This window comes from Arvicola amphibius, chromosome 9 (assembly GCF_903992535.2).
Source record: "Arvicola amphibius chromosome 9, mArvAmp1.2, whole genome shotgun sequence".
In the NCBI taxonomy this organism is placed as follows: Eukaryota; Metazoa; Chordata; class Mammalia; order Rodentia; family Cricetidae; genus Arvicola; species Arvicola amphibius.
This window is the reverse complement of record NC_052055.2, coordinates 877,328-899,677: the sequence shown is the minus strand read 5'-3', so window position 1 is coordinate 899,677 and position 22,350 is coordinate 877,328. Positions and strand designations below refer to the sequence as shown.

The following is a 22,350-nucleotide window of genomic DNA, read 5'->3' as shown; positions in this document are numbered from 1 at the left end:
AGAAGAAAATAAGCTCCTAGTTGAGTGTCTTCAGTGCCCAACGTTTTCTCAGGAATAGGTCAGTGCTGCCAGGAGCAATCGTGTCTCATGTCAACAGAATCCTAAGTTATTTAAATGCCATATTCTACAGTTCTTTTAAGTGTTTGAAGATTACCTGTCTATGCAGAATACAATCTCTATGAATCTAAAGAACCCGATTAGTCTAACTATAAGTAAGACAAACATGGATGACTATTGACCTGTAATTCTTAATACCTATATAGTTTAAAGACTATGACTTCATAAAAAAAAACTTTAAACAAATGTGCAGCAAATGAGGACAATGATTTCAAAATGTAAACAATATATAAGTATCTTGATCAGAGGTGGAAATGTATAGTGCAATATGATCCTAAAATTGAATCAATATATAAAATATATTAAGCAGAGGTAGAAACATGCATGCATGCAATATGACAAAATAACTACATAGGTGCACACATATTATAAACAGAAACAGGAACATATTCAATATAGCAAATATAATTTGAATTTGTATCAATATACAAGAATCTATACCAATGTAAATTGTCTATAAATAATGGCTCATAAGTAATAATCTCATCTACCTATTGTCCCATCCCATCCAATTTCCCTCTTTTTGTTAAAATCAAAAGAGATCCCCGAGCTTACTTCATTTCCACCTCCAACCCCATACTACTTCTAACCAACCGCTAATAAATATCCCTAACCTTGAGGACAAACTTTATTGGGAGAGGGGATGTTGTCTTCTAGAATTACTTCCAGCTGTCATGGAGGAGATGTTATTTCTATGGGATCCTGTAAAACTAAAATGATAGTTAAGTTTCAAGACTGCTGCTTTGTATAATTACAAATAGTTCCAGAGTAGTTGGTAGAGCTTTTCTGAGTTCTTATCTGAAGTTCTGGCCAGAACGTTGTAAGAAGGTGCATCATCTCAGCTAGCCAAATTGGAATCATCTTGAGCAGTTTGTAACCCAAAACCGATCTTAAAGAAGTGCTATCAGCATAATGACATCATATCGACCAGGTGGAATCATTGTTGTGGGGCTCCATCTTCTTCCTGCAAACTTCAAAGATTTTTGCAGGAAAATTTATTTTTTACTGTGGAAAAATTAAACATTATTCATACAGACATATATTCAATGATAGTTACCATAAAGATAAAAATAGGTATGGGAGAAGTAAAATTTTGTGAAAGCAGAGTTTTGATAATAGTATAATAGTCCCTAAATTTTATCTTTCTTTCTGTCCCATACCAGATGGTGCCTGATAAGACAGAAACTCTTAATTTTTCTTTTTTGACTTGTGAATATTTCTAATGACTTCATCAAATCAATTAGTTTCTGGTTCTCATTCTGCATATGTGATTCCAAGGTTTTAAAATTTTCCATTAATGTTATTTTCTCATCCTTAGATATTATTTGGATGGTGTGTAGATTGCCTTCTTGGAGGGATGTTCTAGCTGCTAGCTTATCATAACTTTTTAAACAGATTTTGATTATCAATTTCAACAGTATGAATCCTTTCAGATAATTTCTCAGTACCCTTTTGAAAGGTTTTATAACCCATTGACATGGATTGAATTTTACCTGTCAAATTAAGGTTATTATTTTCAATAATATGAATCCTTTCAGCTAAAAACTGTATCTTTCCTAAAAATTTCTCATTCTTGACTCTGTTATCGAACCGTTTCTTTAAGAATAAAATATGAAGAACAACACTAATGGCTGCCATGATCACAAAAATATATGTACAAGGTAGCTCATATAGTTTTTGTAGAATTCCATTCATAGTATAAAAAAGGTTTTTAAATTCCTGGATGGTGTTATTTTCTACAAATATCTTGGGGTTGGTTTACAATTTTCAAATTTATCTATTAATTAATCAAATTAACTTACCTCCGTTATAATTTTCAGAAAAGTGTTGTAGGTGTAATAACCTTGGTTGGCCAGCAGGTGCTGCAGTTGTGGCAGTAAGGCAGGTCCTAGATCCGTACCAGAATTACCTAAAATTTAGAATTACTAAAAAATTTAGTTAATTACTTAAGAGCAGCACATCCGCATATGGAGGTTTTATTGGTTAGAATATCATGGAACCCAGAGCTTGCAGGCAGTGGCAAGCCACAAGGTTGCTGGCAGAAGCTTGGGCCAGGCATTCACCGGAGCTGGAGCCGCCCCTGCTCCCGGAGTCAGGGCTAGGCCTCATCTGATCAGGTTTGGCCAAAGGCAGAGAAGAGCCCAGGCGGCAGGAAGTCAGCTGCTTAGCAGGCAGGACCAAGACAAGCGGGCCTGGGTGGTAGGAAAATGCCAAGTCGCGGTGGACCAGAGGGGTAGTTCAGCTGCGTGGGGTAGGAGAAGGCTGCAGATGGGGGTCTGGCAGGACCCGGCAATGGTGTGGACTCTGGTCATGTGGGCGCCAATTTGTTGGTGTACAGAGCAATCCACAATAGCCCAGAATGGAGTATAGCAAAGGTTAATTTATCTGGGGATAATCTCACAGAAAGGGTAGCAATCCACAGGCCTCTGCTTTGCTGGGAACCGGAACCGAATCCAGCAGCCAGGAGACCAGCGCATTTTTTTTCATCTGCATGAGACCACGCCTAAAGTAGGCTGGTATCTTAAAGGCTATTGGCTGAAGGAGTTCCACAGCACATTCTCTTAAAAAAAAAATTCATTTTCTGATTATGTGTTCCTGGTATTTGGGAATAGAGTTTATTTTTCCATGTGGATATGGTTATGTTTAGCTAGCAATCTTTTATAATTTCTAGGTACCTTTAAAGATTTAATTTTGTTAATTTTTTAAAGATTTGTTTATTTTTATTTTATGTATATGAGTGTTTTGCCTGTGTGCTTGACCGTGAACCTCAAATGCATGCCTGGCGCCCTGAGAGGCCAGAAGAGGCTGTCAGATCCTCTGGAACTGGAGATACGGTAGCGAGTTCCTATGTGGGTGGTGGGCGCTGGGAATCAAATCCCTCTGAGAGAGCAACACACACTCTTAGCCACCGAGACCTCTCCAACCGCCGTTACAAGTGTTCCCTTATGTGTGTGTTCATGCTGGTTTTTTGAAACAGCTTTCTCACGAAGTAGACTTCCCTGGTTGGCCTAGAACTTGCTATGTTGAGCAGGCTGGCCTGAACTCACATTGATCTGCCTGCCTTTGCTTTCCAAGTGTTGGGGTTAAAGGTGTGTGCCAACAGGCTTGGTTTCTTTTGCAATTTTTATGCTGACAATTCGATTATCCAAATCACCTTTTCTTTTCCTGTACTTGTTCCTTTCCTGGTCTTGCTGGACTGTTAGGCCTCCAGAAAACTGTTTTGTTGTTGTTTTCTGTTTGTTTGTTTGCTTTTGAGTCAGGGTTTCTTTGTGTAACAGGCTGTCCCAGAACTTGCTTTATAGACTAGGCTGGTCTTTAACACATATAAGTAAATCCACCCTTCTCTGTCTCCTGGGTGGTGGGACTAATATGTCCGAGGTGGCTAGGGGAGCGGCCAGCAGTTTCTGTTGGGAATACATGTTATCACTGGATCAAGAGTTTCTCATGCATAAATACAAACAAACAAGAAACAAAAGAGAGGGCTGAGGTTCCTTCCTTCTCCAATGGCTACTCACTCTCTTCTGCTCACCATAGCCTGGTATGTAGCCTGCTGCTAAAGACTAATTCAGTCTCTGCCTCCAGTCACAGCGTGGGGGAAGATACTTTGAAACTTCATAATATAGTGCTTAATAACATAAGACACTTAATGGCTCTTGCTGTAAGGCATTTTGTATGTGTGTTTGTCAGATAAATTCACTTGATCACAAAATTCATTTTTATTGAGAACATTCACTTTTATGTTTAGTTTTTTATATATATAAAATGAATGGAGGCTGTCTTTCATCAAATGTTTTACCAGTTTCTATTGAGATTGACATCCTGCTTTCTGCTTTATTGTGTTCATGGGGTTGGTGAGTTATGAGGATTGCTTTAGGATGTAAACCAGCCTTCTGTTCTTGAAATAAATCTAACAGGACTGTGTTATATGATATGTTTGTCTATGCTGGCCTGGATTTGCCAATGCTATCTTTTTATCATGAGAACAACTGTGATTCTAATTGTCCTCTGCCAGGTTTGGTATTAATGTTAATTGGGATTCGGCATAGACAGGGACACATATACTATTTTATTGTCATATCACTTAGTGAAGTATGAGTGTTGCTCTTTGTGATGGGGAGAACAAAGAACAAGCTAGTATAGAAACTGGTATCAAGTTTGTCGGGGACTGCATGACAGGTGGGACTATGGTGTATTGGAGGATTGTGGAAGGAGCTTGTAACTTTAGACTGGAAAAGCCATTGAGTGCCCAGTGCTTTGTGAGCTATTGTGGGAAATGGGAAGACAGAGTTAAGAGCCATGCAGTTGTTAGGGGCCTGGCTTGTGATGTTTCAGAAGAAAGTTTTGGGAGTCCCTAACAACTCTATCAGGGCCACTAGATACTTTTAAGAACCTGGTTTTTATCAGCTGGGGCTGAAGAATCAATGTGGTTAACAAGAGACAGAATCACAAAAATGAAACCTTCGCTTTGCAGGGACATTGTAATTAAGAGGCCAGCATCACTGAGGCAAAATCTTCTGGGAATGTTTTCTCAGGGTCAGTACATGTAAGCTGCGGTTCAGAGTGGGTCAAGTATGTCTGCTGGCAGCTGAACCTGGCAGTGTGTGAGTCTCCCAGGTGGTACTGGTTTTGACTGCATGAAAGCGGCAGGATATAGAGGGGGGTCATGGAGAGCATCTGAGATTGGCCCTGTGAGAGACCACTGAAAGTGCAGTACCAACTACGGTGAAACCCAGGATTGAAGGGATCATAGAGATGGCCAAAGCACCATGTGGCAGGATCAGAGTCCATGAAGACAACCCCGCAGAGGCTGTTTATTCATGGAGAGTGGAGATATGAGAACTGTGGAACAACCATTGAGCAGCACTATAGAATGGAGCCAGCCTGAGTCTATGAGACAAATCACATGGGTTATGAATGATGGAGCCCAAGAGATGCAGTTGCCGAATCTGGTCAGAGTCCAGAAGATTGTGAGTGAATCCCTGATACAGGACATTGAGCCCAAGGATTTAATTTATAATGTTGGAGTTTTGTTTTGTTTTGGTTTCATTGTGACTACGCCCTGGTTTTTCCCTCATGAAATAAGAAAGTGCGTAACTTATTTTTGATTTTAATGGAGCTCACAGTTATAAGACTTTTGATACTTTAGAGAGACTTTGAAGTTTTAAAGAGACATTGATTATTTTAAAGAAACTTTGAACTTTTAAACTATTATAAATTTAAAGACTGTGGGGCTTTTAAAGTCATAATGTGTTTCATATTGTGAAATATGTGTTAATATTAACACAAGATCTTGAAAACAAACAAAAATGGAAAGCTTATGGCTTAACAGTGATGTGTTTGTGTGTCAGGTTGACAAGAGATCAAGCGTGTGTGCGTGTGTGCGTGTGTGTGTATGTTTTGTCAACTTAACACAAGCAGAATCATCTGAAAATCAGAGAGCTCAATTGAAGAAAATGCCAACATCCGGTTGGCCTACAGAAAAACCTGTAGGTCATTTTCATGATTTGATAATTGATGTTGTAGTGCCCAGACCTCCGTAGGAAGTGCCATTCTGTGCAGGAGGTCCTGGGATGTCTAAGAAGGCAAACTGAGAAAGCCAGGAGGAGCAACCCAATGAGTAGCTTTCCCTGTAGCCTCTGATTCGGTCTTCATCTCCTGACTCCAGGTCTCTGGCTTGACTTCCTTTGATGATGGACTGTGATGGGACCTTCCTTTCCAAGTTGCTTTTGGTTATGAAGCTTGATCCCAGCAGTAGAAACCCTAAATAAGATAGAATGTATAAAGTTAGTAGCTTTTTTATTTAACTTGGAAACTTAATGAAGCCATCTAGGCTTGTATGTTTTTAGGCAATTTTTTAAAAATTACTGTATCCCTCCCTCCCTCTCTCCCTCCCTCCCTCCCACTCCCTCTTTCCCTCCCTCCCTCCCTCCCTCCCTCCCTCCCTCCCTCCGTCCCTCCCTTCCTCCTTTCCTCCTTCCCTCTCTCTCCTGCTTTCCTTTTTAGACAAGAGCTCACTATGTCACCGAGGTGGCCTCGAGATCTTGATCTCAGTGACCTTTTTGTCTCAGCCTCTCGAGGAGCTGAGGCCAATGGTGCTGAATGTGTGCCACTGTCCTCAGCTTTTATAATTATATTTCTTTAACAGACATTTTGCTAAGTTAAAATTTCAAGCATTATGTCCATTTTATCTAAATTTTTAGTTGCATAGACATAAAAGTTACAGTATGCTTCCATTACCTTCAAACTTAAAGAACCAAATTTTGTCTCTAAGTTTTCTCTACTGTAGGCTTGTCTTCTATGTCACCAATAACTACTGTTTATGACTTTTTTTTGAGAGGTCTGAGCCACTGGCATCTAGTTAAACAAACTAATTTATATGCTTTGTGAAGAAACAAGGTGAGGACCACCTACCACCTCAGGACCTGTCTGCGGAGTGGAATGGGTGGTGAAATCTCAACCCTGTCACTTCAGCGTGAGCCCCTGAAGTTCTGAGCACAGTCTATGAAATAACGCTATCACTCAATGAGTTGTTGGGAGGATGAGATGAGAAATCCACATACTGCCCAGGGGGCAATATAAGGGCTGTCTCGGGTTTCCTGAGCACACCAGCTTAGAGTTTAGCTTCTGAACTATTTAGTACACCTCCTCAACAACTACCCCCACGTAAATGTTACAAATATTTTAATTGAAAGAATATAGCAGCTAAAAACATAATCAATGAGATAGCCCAATATGTGATCATCTCATAAAAAAATCAAGTAGTTTGGCCCCCTTCTCAACAGAAACCTAAAAGTTGGGCCAGCATGGAATTATTTATTCCAACCGTTCTGAGTCCATAGTTGTCAGCCCTGATAACTATACCCAGCAAAACACCCTGTCATGACTGAAGGAGAAAGAACTTTCCATGATAAAAACAAACTGAAAGAATTCTTGATTACTAAGCCAATATTATACAAGACACTTGAGGGAATCATTCAGACTAAAGAGAAAGATAAACACACCCAGGAGACTATAGAGGAGAATAAATAATGCCAAAACAGCAGTTCAGGAGTAGGAATAGGAAGACACTGAACATTAGAAAAGTCACAAAATGACAGAAATCAATACACACTTTCTCTTACAACTTTGACTATAATCGACTAAATTCCCTAATCAAGAGATTCAGGTGAACAGATTCAGGTGAGGATCAATATGCTTGTTGCCTCTAAGAAATTTACCTTACTATCAAAGGCAACTGTGGACTTAAGGTGAAAAGTTGTCAAAGATTTCAAACAAATGAGCAAGGGATCAAGTAGGAGTCCCTGTTACATTATCAGACAAAACTGACTTCTTTAGTCATAACAGGTAAAGAGGGCCACTTCATACTTAGTAAATGAACAATTCACAAAGAAGAAATTATAATTCTAAACATATATATGTACTGGATATAACATAAACACTGCAAGATGAAAAAGAAACAGATTACTTCACAGTTATGGCTCATGACTTTAATACCCAATTATCACAGACTGTCATTCTGGCAAAAATTAAACATCTGACTTCAACAACATCTTAGATCAAATAGACCCAACAAGAAACCATAGGACATTTTATCCAAACACTATAAGGTAAACAGATGTTTCAGAAGACCAAGGAACTTTCTCTACAACCCAATCAATAAAACAGCCCACAATATGTATCATGACCATATAGCAGAGCATAAAGCAAGTTTTACCAAATGTAAGAAGATGAAAACAATTTCTTGTAGTTTATTTGACAGAGTAAAGCTAGAAATCAGCAGCAAGATAAATAACGGAAATTATACCAACTCAAGAAGATTGAGTAACATATTATGGAATGATGAGTGAGTTATCAAATAAATCAAGAAAGAAACTGAAAAACTCCTAGAATTGAGAGAATATGAAAACCCAACATGGCAAACTCTATAGGGCACAGTGAAAGCAGCTCTGGGGGGGGGGGGGGTGCATAGCCGCAAACGTCTACGTTAAAAATAATTCTCAAATAACAGTGCACTTTAGGGCCTTGGAAAAACACGAACAAGTAAGAAAAAAACAATAGATGAGAAGAATACTAAAGATCAGTGTAGAAATAAATGAAATTGAAACCACCACCACCACCGCCAAACAGTATAAAGATTCAACGAAGCACACTGTTGATTCTAGAATTTGACTTAAGGGAGGGGTATTGATAAGGGTAGGAGAGAGATAGGACACGGGAAAACCGGTAACCAGAATGTGTTACACACATGTATGAAATTGCCAAAGAATAAGTTTAATTAATGAAACTAAACATTGGTTCTTTAAAAAAAAAAGACTGAAAAGCTTTTAGCCAAACTAACCAAAAGAGACATAAGATGAAAATTTATAAAACTAAAGACTAAAAAGGAAACTATAAGATACCATGTGATTCTGTATTCCAATAAGTTGTAAAGTATAAAAGAAGTAAATGAATTTCTAGACACCTATGAGATACTGAAGTTAATACTGCATAGAGAAACAACTTTTAAAAATTATAAAATAAGCTATAGAATTGAGTAAGTAATAAAAGTTTTCCAAATAAGAACTCGACAGGCCAGGTGGATTGACTGCTGAGTTCTACTGGACCCTCCAAGAGTAACTAACGCAGAATGTTCATCAAACTCTTTCATAAATGAGAAATGCACACCATGCTGCCAAGCCTTTATGAAGCCAGTGTACCCTGCTACCCAAACCAGATAAAGACACAATGAAGGAAAAAATTGTAGGGCATTCTCCTTAATGCACATAGATGTAAAAATTCTCAATAAAACTCTTTAAAACTGAATTCAAGAATACATTAAAACATCGTTCACCATGATCAAGTTGCTGTTGTTACTGGGATGAAATGACAAATCAACATATGAAACACTCAATAAATGTTATATTATAAATGTATTTAAAGACAAAAACCACATGGCCACCTAAATAAATACAGAATAGGGTGTTGATGAAATTTAGCATCCCTTCTTGATAAAAGTCATGAATAGAGTAGGAATACAAAGATCATATCTCATTATAATAAGAGGTATTTATTATTAAACTACAACCAAAATTATACTAATGGAAGCTCAGAGGATTTCTATTAAAGTCAGAAACAAGGCAAGGGTGTTAACTCTCGTTCAATATATCACCTGCATTCTTAGCTAGAGCAATAAGACAAAAGAAGGAAATAAGAAGGATACAAGCAGGAAAGGAAAAAGTCAAGGTATCCTTATTTGAAGATTATATGATCCTAGATAGAAGAGACTATAAAAAATCTCTTAGAATATTAAGTACTTTTATCAAAATAGCAGTATACAAAATCAACATACAAAAATCAGCAGCCTTCCACTAAAATAATAGCAAATGTGTTGAGAAAGTAAACAATGGAAACAATCCCATTCACAACAGTTTCAAAAATACCTTTGAATAAATGTGACAAAGAAATATAAAAGATGTCCAAAAAATTTAAACCATTGAAAAAAAGAGATGGGAGAAGATGCTAATAGTTGGAATATCTCTCCATGGGTGTGGATGGGCAGAATTAATATTGTGTAAATGGCTATATAACTCAAAGCAATCACCAGATTCAATGTAACCTCTATGAAATTCCAATGCCAAGTTTTCATATAAATAGAAAAACCATGAGGACTGGAGACATGGTTCAGTCAAGAACCAATGACTGTGTTCAATGCTCAGAACCCGCAATGGAAGGAGAAATTGACTCTCAAGAGTTGTACCTTCATATGTGCACTGAGGAATTCATGTGCCAGTACTCACATAAATATCACACATACATACAACCACAGCAGCAATTATAAATAACATTAAAATAAGAATAGAAAAATAAATCATAAAATTTATATGCAAACACAGTGTCCTGATGGAACGGTAATCCTTAGGAAAAAGAAAAAATCTGGAGGCACTAACATGCCTGGTTTCAAGTTATACTCAGAACATTAATGATAAAGGAAGTATGTTACTGGTATGAAAGGGAGACATGCATATCAACAGACTAGAATAGAGGGGGCAGAGGTAGATCTACACAGATATGTTCATGTGACTGGCAAAGATGACCACAGGTAGTACTGGGGAAACTGGAGATCCATACATAGAAGAATGAAACTGGGCCCTTATCTCTCTCTCACCTTGCACAGAGTCTGTTCAAAATGGATCAAAGGCCTTAATCTAAATCCAAAACTTTGAAATTATCAGAGTAAAAAGTAAAGAAAAATCTTCAAGATAAAGGCACGGGAAAAGATTTCCCTCAAAGAAGTCCAGTACTTCAGGAAATGATCCACAAAATCTACAAAAGTGGTTACAAAAATACAACCAACGTGCACAGCAACAATTTTCCTACTTGAACCCCCCCATCCCCCAACTCAATCCATGACGTGGAATTACTTGCATGGCTTCCTCACTTGACATATTTTCTTTGTCTCTGATTTTCATAACTTTCCATGATGTGCTTAGATATGTTTCTCATATTGTAGAACATTGCTATTGTTGTTGTTACGGATGTGTGCATGCCACAGCATGGGTGTGACTGTCTGCTATTGTTGTTGTTACAGATGTGTGCATGCTACAGCACGGGTGTGACTGTCTGCTATTGTTGTTGTTGTTGTTGTTACAGATGTGTACATGCCACAGCATGGGTGTGACTGCTATTATTGTTGTTGTTGTTGTTGTTATGGCTGTGTGCTGTTGTTGTTGTTGTCGTTACTGATGTGTGCATGCCACGGCACGGGTGTGACTGTCAGAGGACAATTTTGTGGAGCTGATTCTCTCCTTCGAGCTGTATAGGTTTCCAGATTCCCACTTAGGTCTCTAGGCTTACCTTTACCTAGAGCCATCTTGGAAGCCTGAAATTGTAGAGATTTAAAAAAAATCTGTTTTCTCTTTTTGGAAGACTATTTACAATGTTAGAACTTTTTATCACACCCCATGTTCCTCCTACTCTGTTTGGTGTCATCAGCTTACCTTGTACTTCAGGGTGTATTTTCGACTGACACCAGCAATTTCTAATAATTTGTTAATGTCACTAATTTGTCACAATGTACTATTACGTTCTTACTTTTAGTTACAGTGTTTTAAAATTCTAAAATCATTATTTTAAACAATTTATATGGGGTCCAGTTCTCTGGTTAAATTTTCCACTCTGTAATCTATTTGAAAAAAATTAAAGGTGATTATTTTAAATTCCTTTATAGTATTTATGGGTCTGTTTTCATTGACTAATATTCCTCTTTGTTTTTATTCACACAGTTTTTCCGTTCCTGGTCTTTCTGCTAGTTTTCATTTTATGAAAGGCCAGAATGTGTGTGAAATCTTAAGCTAGGGTTGGCACTTTTTTTCCTATTACCTTAGGGATATTTCTTCTAGCAGCTGGGAAACAGAAGCTACTTGATCTGACTGGAAATTGCAACCACTCACAGTGGGGTTTATCTTTTCCTTCTACCTTCTTCCCTAATCAGCCTTTAGGGCTCTTACCCATACCTTCAGGGCTTCATCCTAGCAGGTCCCAGTGTTTGCTTTAGGTCCCCAGTACTGTTAGCATCCAGCATGTTCTAAAGGAGATTTCCCTTCTGATTTGTATATGGTACAACCTGAACACCAGCAAATTCCCTACTAGAAGGGAATGTTAGACAGAATCTGGGGCCAACTTGGCTGTTGTTTCTTTTGCACCATGACCTCAGATTCTCATCTAAAACTTCATTTTTTTTTATTTATTTTTTTTTTATTGGAAATCTTTAATTTCTTTTTTTTTCATTTTTTTATTAAAGATTTCCATTTCCTCCCCTCCTCCTCCCCCTTCCCTCCCCTCTCTTCCACCCATACCCCCACTCCCTCCCTCTCCAGGCCAAAGAGCCATCAGGGTTCCCTTCACTATGTTAAGTCCAAGGTCCTCCCAACTCCCCCTAAGTCCAGGAAGGTGAGCAACCAAACTGACAAGGCTCACAGTGAGCCCATCCATGCTGAAGAGTCCAAGTTCATCGCCATTGTCCTTGGTTTCTCAGTCCTCCTCCACCGTCAGCCACATTCAGAGGGTCTGGTTTGGTCGCCTGTTCCATCAGTCCCATTCCAACTGGACTTGGTGGTCTCCCGTTAGTTCTGTCCAACCATCTCAAAGGAATCCCTCTCGTTCCTGACTTTCTCCCTCATGTTCTCGCTCCTTCTGCTCCTCATCGGGACCTTGGGAGCTCAGTCCAGTGCTCATTTTTTTTTTAAATAACCACATGAAACTATTAAAATCTCTGAGAATTTTCTTTCTTCTCAGTCTTTTGTCCGTCTTCGTTACTTACAGGCTGGCAAAGAGAAGGTCAGGTTCACAGAAATGTCCATCTCCTCTCACTGAAGTCTTGGCCTGGCGACTTGGGTTGCCTAGCGTGATTATTGCCATCTTTATCAGTGGAGTCTGCCCTAAGCTGCTGTTATTCAGCGTTGATAACCAGCTTACCAGGAGAGGTGGTCTGATGAACGACACCCCCTCAGAGCTGGAGGTGGAAGTTCTCTCTGATTAATTTGTAAGAGATTAAAATTTCCATTTATTATTGAAGATTCAGATCGACATTGAGTGACATATGTTTGATGTGTGCCTCTAGGCATGCCAGCTTCAAATGTAGCGAAACTGTGTGTGGCACGGGGTTCCCTTTGTTTCCTTGGGAATGCAATGACGACCCACAGTGTGAACTGCTCAGAAAACATCAGAGATAACTTTTCACCAGACACCATTTCATCAATTGCTCTGGGGAACACAAATGCACTGTGCAGTTTTAACAGGTGTTCTGTAGAAAAAGATTCTTTTTCTGGTTAAATTACTTTGGGAAATAATACTTAAACAGAAATGTTCATAATGTCTCTCAGCACGGTGTATGTTACATGCTTTGTAAGCCTGCAAGTGGAGTTATGTAGCGTTTCCTAGAACTATCTGATCATGGAATCCTTTGAGAGGTGACTCATGGGGCAGTGATCAGTTTACTTTCTGTGGTTTGAAAAACACTAGTTTGAGAGGAAAGGAGGGAGGCTGCAACTTAAATGGTTTCATCTAATTTATTTGTGATGTGATGTCCTGTGGGGCAGCACATCTCTCTGACAGTTTCCTCATTTACAAAACAAAGAAGCTGCATTTGGGACTCTCTGAGGTCAAGCTTTCCTGCAACATGTTCAACCATATTTTAGGTATGATTGAACAGAACTAGAGAACTTGGAGATAAGAGAGAGGGAATCATCTAAAGTGCAGAAACAGAAAAAAGAGATAGGAAAGAGAAAGGAATTATGAGGTATAGTACATAGAACTTGATGTAGGAATTCCTACCGCCAGTAGCCTTTACGTTACCCACCCACTTGGGCGTGGCTTCTTATACTATTTATGTCCATGTAAATCGCGCGTCCAGCCTCTTTTCTGGCTGTGGGATTTGGTTGCTGTTTCCCGTTCCAGTAGAGAATTATGAGCTAGTGTGGGATTTTTTTTTTAAGTGTCCTTCTTCATCTGGTGCCCAACATGGGGCATGAACCCACAACCCTGAGATTAAGAGTCTCATGCTCTATCAGCTGAGCTAGCCAGGCCTTTAGGCCGTCCACCTGGTAGGTGGATTCGATTCAGAGTTCTTGTTTAAAAAAAGGGGGGGGGGTGCTGTGGGACAATGGTCTGTACCCTGTCATTTGTATTTTAAATAAACACTGATTGGCTAGTAGCCAGGGAGGAAGTAGAGGTGGGGCAATGAGAATTCTAGGAGGAGGGAAGTTTCAGTTTGCAGTTGTCACCCAGACACAGAGCAAGCAAGATGTGACTGCCTTACTGAAAAAGGTAACAAGCCACGTGGCTAACACAGACAGAATTTATGGGCTAATATAAGTTATAAGAGTTAATAAGAAGCCTGAGATGCTAGGCCAATCAGTTTATAATTGTAAACCTCTGTGTATTTCTTTGGGACTTAACAACTGTGGGACCTGATGGGACAGAAACTTCTGTCAACAGTCCAGCAACAACTGAATGGACAAAGATTATGTGGAATATAAACACAATGGAGTCTTATATTGCCACAAAATAAAAGGCCAGGCAGTGGTGTGGTGTTGTGCATGCCTTTAATCCCCACACTCTGGAGGCAGAGGCAGGTTGATCGCTGTGAGTTTGAGGTCAGATTGGTCTATAAATCAAGTTCTAGGAAAGCCAGAGCTGTTACACAGAGAAACCCTGTCTTGAAAGAGAAAAGAAAAGAAAAAAAGAAAAAGGAAATCATGCATGGCATTTGCAGGAAAATGGAATTAGAAATCATCATGTTAGGTGAAATAAGGTGACTTGAAGATGAAAATACATTGTTTTCTCATTTGCAGAATCTAGATTTATTTGAGTGTGTATGTGTGTCTGGTGTGTGTGTGTGTAAGTTATGAATGTAGAAAATGGACAATTAGAATGGAGGAAGACTTATTAAGTGGAGGGAGGGGGAGGATGATGAAATACATGTGACAAAGAAGCAAAATTAACACTATTGGCATGGGCCGTAAAAGTGGAACAAGGGAGCTGGGGGGAGGTAGCAGAGGAGGGTTTAAGAAGCAAGTGTAAGAACATAGATTTCATTGTGTACATGTACAGTAGAAATACCTGGTGATCTTGAGGGGTTTGTCTTCTCAGCACAGTATTGTTTCAAATCCTAGGGCGTTATGGAATCTTAGGTAGTAACCAGGATTTAGATACAGCTGAAGTGAAGTGAATCTCTTCTTTCAAATAGGAAAAGGGCACATGATATAGGACAAAGAGAAACTGTGCTTTCAAGATGCATTGTGGGTAAAGGAAACATCTTGGCTTTGAGGCTGATTATATCCTAAAGGCTTAATATGAAGAACACGATGGTTTAGTATTTTCCTTATTTGTGCTCAGATGAGGCTTTATCAGGGTCCAGGCGCTCCATATCAAGTCCTCCTTTGCTAAGAAATCATGCTGCAGGATTGAAAAGGGAACTTGCACAAGGACCAATTCACTGATCTATGGCTATTGTCAAGGTGAACACAAGCCTGGTTTGAGTGGGCATGTGAGTTTCTTGTGCCCTTGTGTTCTCTTCCTGAAGGAGTTATCAGTGTGTTATTACCATTGAAAACCATTGGGAAAGAAGCCAGGAGCCCAAAGCCTATTCAGGCTAATCATCTCAGCGTATTTAATCACACAACTGTCAGCCTTTATGTAATCACAGCCAGAACAGGTGGTAAATAGAGTTTCAAAAATGCTTCTATCAGGTCCTGCTTTTCCCAGTCCCTGTGGCTTGTTTCTTCCTCTAGTAGGGATGATTTCACTCCCATGACCAAGGTCGTCCTCACGATAATTTCAGGAAAAGGACTTTGAATATGTCTATCAAACCTTCTCTTTCCCTAACCAAGAGAGACATCGCTAATGCTCCCTTTCTGCTAATCATAGACAACTACAGCCTTAGAATCCCATTGAATTCAGGGCTCTTTGTATCTAAGTTCAGTAGCCTAGGACTGACATTCAGGAGAGAGCCTACTCGATTTCCTTGCTTTTGGATGAATCCAGTGTAGGAAGATCATAATGAGGTATGCTAGGATTATAACTCCCTCATGAGTTAACCTGTGTTGCTCACTGTGTCCCAGGCTTTGGGCTGCTATTTTTGTAACTGGGCTCTAATTGTTCTCTTACTTCTTCGGTCCATTATCCATCCCTTTATCATCCATCATCTGTCTATCCATCAACTCACCTCTACATTGTGCCATTTGTCATGGAAGCTCTACAAAATGAATATATTTTCATCAGGTCACATGATCAGCCCTTGTTCTTCACATTTAAAGATGACAATGTGGATTGTCTTCTTTTGTTTGCATAGAAGTGATGCAAAGGCCACCACACAGGGGCAGGATGCCCATGGCACTCACTCTGCTAAGATAAGGATATGGGAATGTCTCCAACTTTGTGCTCACAGGCTTACATTTTTATTTATTTATTTATTTATTTATTTATTTATTTATTTATTTATTTTTTGAGACAGGGTCTTGCTGTACAGCCATGGCTGCCCCAAACTTGTGATCCCCCTGCTTTAGTTTCCTGAGTTAAGTTTTGTAAAGTTTGCAAAATGATGCTTTCAGCTTCAGTCAATTGGCAGTGATTGAGAGGTGGGGCCAATTCTCCTGCTTTCACACCCAGATGCATAGAATAATTTTTTTAAAAAAAGAATAAATAGATAAATTCCTTATCAGGTAAGCTGCGAGAAGAGATTCTAAGCAATTTGTACATCCCAAACTTTCTGGTTTTATAGGTTTTTTATTGTGAAATTTTTAGGGCAATATTTTGCTTCTTAAGTTCATTCTTCTGATCATTAGAAAAACAAGAAACATAAATTCATCTATTTATCTAGTTGGTCACTAGTTGATGGAGTAGCTAACAGTTAGCAGCACAGATTCACTAAAGAAAAAAAGAATTACTCTGGAAGTTAACTTTTACAGAACTCATGTCTAGGAATATGTTTTATGATTTTCAAGTTTACATTAAAAATCCTAATTTATGCATAAAAATAAATAGTCATTATGCATCTTTAGTTCTCTAGAAACGTTATGGCTGCTCCTACCTTCAGAAGGAACAAATCTGATTGGTTGGGCTGAAAAGCTTGCATTGTATGTTGGTTGACAATGACAGAACACATTCAAGGAAGCTCCTAATCTCCAATTCTGATTGGTAGAAACTGTAACTGTGACTTGGCAAGAAGCTTTTGTAATTTTTCTGTTTAAATACTTGCTTCCACAGACGTTCACAGTCTCTGCTCAGCTCCCCAGTCTGTGCTGCGATCCTGATTGATCAGCCCCTTCCCTTCCCCCCTTCTTTAGTGCTGCCCTGCATTAACTCTTGCCTTGTGGTAACCGCTTGTGTCTGCTTGGGTTGATTTGGAACCCTGGACCACAGCACCTCTTAGAAGTATTGTGTTCTCCGATAAAACAATCCTGGCATTTTTCTAGCATTCTAGGACTTTCCTAAGATAGACTCTATCAGAACTCTTGGGTTTGTAGGACACAACACTGTTACAATACTCCAAATGGCGAGTCTACTCAGAATGTCAAGTTGTATGTTTCCTGCATGCACACGACATTTGTTTGTATAGATGCTTACACAGCAACTGTGGGGAGGTGAGAGGACAACCTTAAATGTCAATCCTCAGGCACTTTTCATCTTTGGTTTGGGACTAGATCTATCATTATTCTGGAATTTTACTGCATTTGCCAGATTGAAACTGTGCTGGGAGCATCTAGGGATCCCTCTATCCTTATCTTGCTATCATTACACGTGTGTACTGCCATGCACACTTTTTTTATTTAAATGAAGGATCCAGAGATCTTTATGTAGGTCCTCACGCTTGGGAAGCAAGTCCTTTGCTGACTGAGTCTTTTCTACAACTTTCAGAATGTAGTATTTTTATTAAATAGATTATTTTCTTCCCATGTTAGAAAATTAGCAGACAGTGTTCTGCTTATGTTTCTATTTTTATTTTTATGTCTAAGTTAACCACTTGTTGTCTCATTTGTTATTCATTTATGGAGTTGATTCATCTCCTTTCCATTTCAACAAAAGTGTGAGTTTGATTTTTTAATTCATTGGGGGAATTTTGGTCACAGAAAAATAGTCATTTTGGACCCTGGCAAGATTATAAGCTGTATTTGGGTTTGATTTTAGTTTCCAAAGATAACTTAAGAAAGTAACAACACCCCTTAATAAGGCCAGTTGCATAATCAGATAATTAGTCTGAGAACAGAATGTCAGCATTGCTGTGAACCTCTAACCTGGTCACTTGAGACGTGTTTTAGCGTGGCACACACCACTTAAAGAGAATGCTCGTCTGTTAAAACTTTGCTGTTTATAAACAAGTCCGAATGATTCATTCAACGATTCCCTCATAAATATTTATTAGGGCACTGGATGAAACGTTCTGACCACTTCACAGACCTGCAGCAATTCTCCAGACCGAGAATTAGTATGAAGATGGAAGTCACAGCTCAACTCACTACAGAAAAAGAGGTTCTTCCTGAAAGCTGGAAAGCTGGTAGAAGATGTTTGACAGGCATCTGGTGGGTCAAGAAGAGGAAAAAGGCTCCACAACCCCAAGGTGGTCCTTTTGAGGACTGGGAAGTATTGATGTTATTTAATGGAGCAAGTGTTGTTTGGATGCAGCTGCAGAGGGTAAAGAATCATAGGTGGAGTCCCCAGAACAGTCGAGAATGGCAGCATGGAGCAGACAGACAGACAGACAGGCCATAGATTGTCCATTTTCACTCTCACTATATGGATGTCCCGAGTGTCTAGCATTAACATAACCACCATTCTAGACTATGTGAAAAGTGTTCTGGGTCTTGTGGTAATCATTTCAATCATGCAATTGCTCTGTTTTAACTGATTTTATTAAGTCTTTCCTAGACTTCATCTATGAATTCCTCTGGGGAATCCAAAGATGAAGAGTCCGATACTTTGTGCAGGTTGGTGGATCAACTAAAATACTGCTCTGAAAGCTCGGTGACAGAATCCCTGAAGAGGTCTGACTTCCTCTGTGGGGGTGGGTGGGGGACACTAGAGCATCCCAATCACTGTCTTTCCAACCCTTTCGCTGAGTCTTTCCTAATTTACGATTGCCTGAGGTGCAGCATACTCAAAGACGACTTCACCAGTTTCAGATGAATCAAAACAAGCTTGCCTTCTGCTAGCGGTCTGTGGTGAGCCTGGGAACCATATCCGCCAAGGGAAATGCTTCTGGAAAGGACTTTTCTCCATGTTGGCACTGACTTGTAATCTCTGTAAGCTATTAGGAAAGCTGAGGCAGGAAAACACAGGTTCAAGACCAGCCTGGGAAACTTAGTGAGGTCTGTCTTAATAAAAACTTAAGTGCTAGAGGCATATAGTAGTAACAAAGTGCTTACATAGATGTACATGACCTTGGCTTCCATCTTCGGCAGATCAAAAAGATAATAGTAATAATAATAATAATAATATAAGGGAAGGTTTTTTTTTTTTTATAGTTGGATGAAGTGTTTTGTGGCCCTGAATTTGGAGTCTAGGCTTGCATTGGAGACTATGGAGATAGGCAAGACAAAGAAAATTCAGGCTGGAGCTCAGACATAATTTCTGGAACTGCTTAGATTAGACATCTTGCTAGGGAGATAATAAAGATCTATATCTTATGTTATTACCTATCTACTTTGCTCTTTTGTTTATTAAGCTAGAACTGCCTAAATGAGGAAGACAAGCTTCTGAAGGAAGTTATCAGCTGAGTCTTATGATTCAATAGGCAGCAAGTAGGGGAAAGATGCTCCTGACAGCTAGAGATACAAAGGATTAAGCGTGAGAGTGACAGATTATTCTCATAAATACTTCAGCATGACTTACAGCAAGAGGTGAGTATAAAAAATGCCATTAATAGTGCACCAGGGAAAGAAACTTTGGTTTTATACTCAAACAGCACAGTGATTAGCTTTACTATACATTACCAGAAACTGGCCATCACATATAGAAGAAATCTCAGAGGACACAAAGAATAAGCTCAATAAGAAATGAAAAAAAAGCTTACCAACATCTAATAAAGATAAGGTAGGCTCTGGAGATGTTAAAGGTAGGATATATTCAGGTCCGATTAAGTTTTTGTGGAAACATTGTGTGGTCAAAAAACAAACTGTTTTCTTTCTTTCCTCTGTCCTTCCTTCCTTCCTTCCTTCCTTCCTTCCTTCCTTCCTTCCTTCCTTCCTTCCATTCTTATCTATCATCTATCTATCTATCTATCTATCTATCTATCTATCTATCTATCTATCTATCATCTATCTATCTTCTATCTATCTATCTATCTATCTATCTATCTATTATCTATCTATCTATCTATCTATCTATCTATCTATCTATCTATCTATCTATCTATCATCTATCTATCTATCATCTATCTATCTATCTATCTATCTATCATCTATCTATCTATCTATCATCTATCTATCTATCATCTATCTATCTATCTATCTATCTATCTATCTATCTATCTATCTATCATCTATTTATCTATCTATCTATCTATCTATCTATCTATCTATCTATCTATCTATCATCTATCTATCTATCTATCATCTATCTATCTATCTATCTATCTATCTATCTATCATCTATCTATCTATCTATCTATCTATCTATCTATCTATCTATCTATCTATCATCTATCTACCTCTCTATCATCTATCTATCTATCATCTATCTATCTATCTATCATCTATCTATCTATCTATCATCTATCTATCTATCTATCTATCATCTATCTATCTATCTATCTATCTATCTATTATCTATCTATCTATCTATCTATCTATCTATCTATCTATCTATCATCTATCTATCTATCATCTATCTATCTATCTATCATCTATCTATCTATCATCTATCTATCTATCTATCTATCTATCTATCTATCTATCTATCATCTATCTATCTATCATCTATCTATCTATCTATCATCTATCTATCTATCATCTATCTATCTATCTATCTATCTATCACCTATCTATCTATCTATCTATCTATCTATCTATCTATCTATCTATCATCTATCTATCTATCATCTATCTATCTATCTATCTATCATCTATCTATCTATCATCTATCTATCTATCTATCTATCTATCATCCATCTATCATCTATCTATCATCTATCTATCTATCATCTATCTACCTCTCTATCATCTATCTATCTATCATCTATCTATATATCTATCTATCTATCATCTATCTACCTCTCTATCATCTATCTATCTATCATCTATCTATCTACCTCTCTATCATCTATCTATCTATCTATCTATCTATCTATCTATCTATCTATCTATCTATCTATCTATCATCTATCTATCTATCATCCATCTATCTATCTATCATCTATCTATCTATCATCTATCTATCTATCATCTATCTATCTATCTATCTTCTATCTATCATCTATCTATCTATCATCTATCTATCTATCTATCTATCTATCTATCTATCTATCTATCTATCTATCATCTATCTATCTATCTATCATCTATCTATCTATCTATCATCTATCTATCTATCTATCTATCTATCTATCTATCTATCTATCATCCATCTATCTATCTATCATCTATCTATCTATCATCTATCTATCTATCTATCTATCTATCTATCTATCTATCTATCTATCACCTATCTATCTATCTATGTGGACACAAGCCACAGCAGACATGTGGAAGTCAGAGGACATCTTCAGGAGTCAGTTTTCTCATATTACTATGCGGATCTCAGGGATTGAACGTGAGTCATCTTGTCAGAAAACACTTCCACCCTTTGGGTCGTCACATCAGCCCCTTAAAGACCAACTCCTGGGTGTATTGCCTGGGGTTAAAGTCCTGTCATGAGAAGGAGACTAATAAGAAGAGAGGGACTGACACTATTCTGCATAGGGAAAATTATTTGCTAAGCATGTGATAGGTTGGGACATGGGGGTGGCGTTCAGTCTGAATGTACTGCTTGGTGCTCTTGGGAAACAAAAATTTGGGGGGATTTCCAAGAACAGCTGGAAATGGGACAGAAGTCAGCTGCTCTGAGGAGGGCCATCAAATGGGGGAGATTTCAGTCCTCACAGAGAGGTATTGATGAAGTCTTGTGGGTGAAAGGTCAATGTGAAGATGGAGACGAAGGTGTCCATGGAAGCACTTAACTATAGAGGTAAAGGTGAGGTGAAAGCAACAAAGAGTGGGGCCAGAAACACAGTGGCTTTAACCAGATAAAGGAGAAATTAAGAGAAAGTAGCACACAGAAGTCCAGGGAAGATGTCTTCAAGAAAAGGACAGAGTTGATGGTGTTTATGGATAGATATTAAGAAGAGCCTGTCTTCAAAGAGGAAGAAAAGATTGAGATTCAGATGAAGGTCTCATGTTTGGGTGGGTGAAAGACAGTTATGCCTTCTGCAATGGATCAGCTAGGATTCTCTAGAGTAAAACTGATCAGTAAGATACACATTTCTGTGCAGGAAGGGATTTATCATTCAAGAACTAGGCCACATAATTATGGAGTCTGAGAGACCCCATGAGGTTATGTCTGTGAGCCAAAGGCCCAGGAGAGCTGGTGGTAAGGTTCCAATCCAAGCTCAAAGGCCTGAGGACAGAGAGGCTGATGCTGTAAGTCTCAGTTTGAGTCCGAATATCAGAGAACTAGGAACATTGTTGTTCAAGAAACCCCCTCTGCCCCCGCCCCCCAATGTGG

The 22,350-nt window shown here is 38.7% G+C and overlaps 1 long non-coding RNA gene across 1 annotated transcript; it reads right to left on the bottom strand.

Moving 5' to 3' along the window:
* Nucleotides 1-541: 541 nt before the first annotated feature.
* Nucleotides 542-2,592, bottom strand: LOC121677315. The gene is made up of 3 exons (XR_006020890.1): nt 2,519-2,592; nt 1,920-2,026; nt 542-1,088 (listed from the first exon to the last, which is right to left on the bottom strand). It is a non-coding gene; the product is annotated as an uncharacterized LOC121677315 (long non-coding RNA).
* Between the last annotated feature and the right edge of the window lie 19,758 nt (nt 2,593-22,350).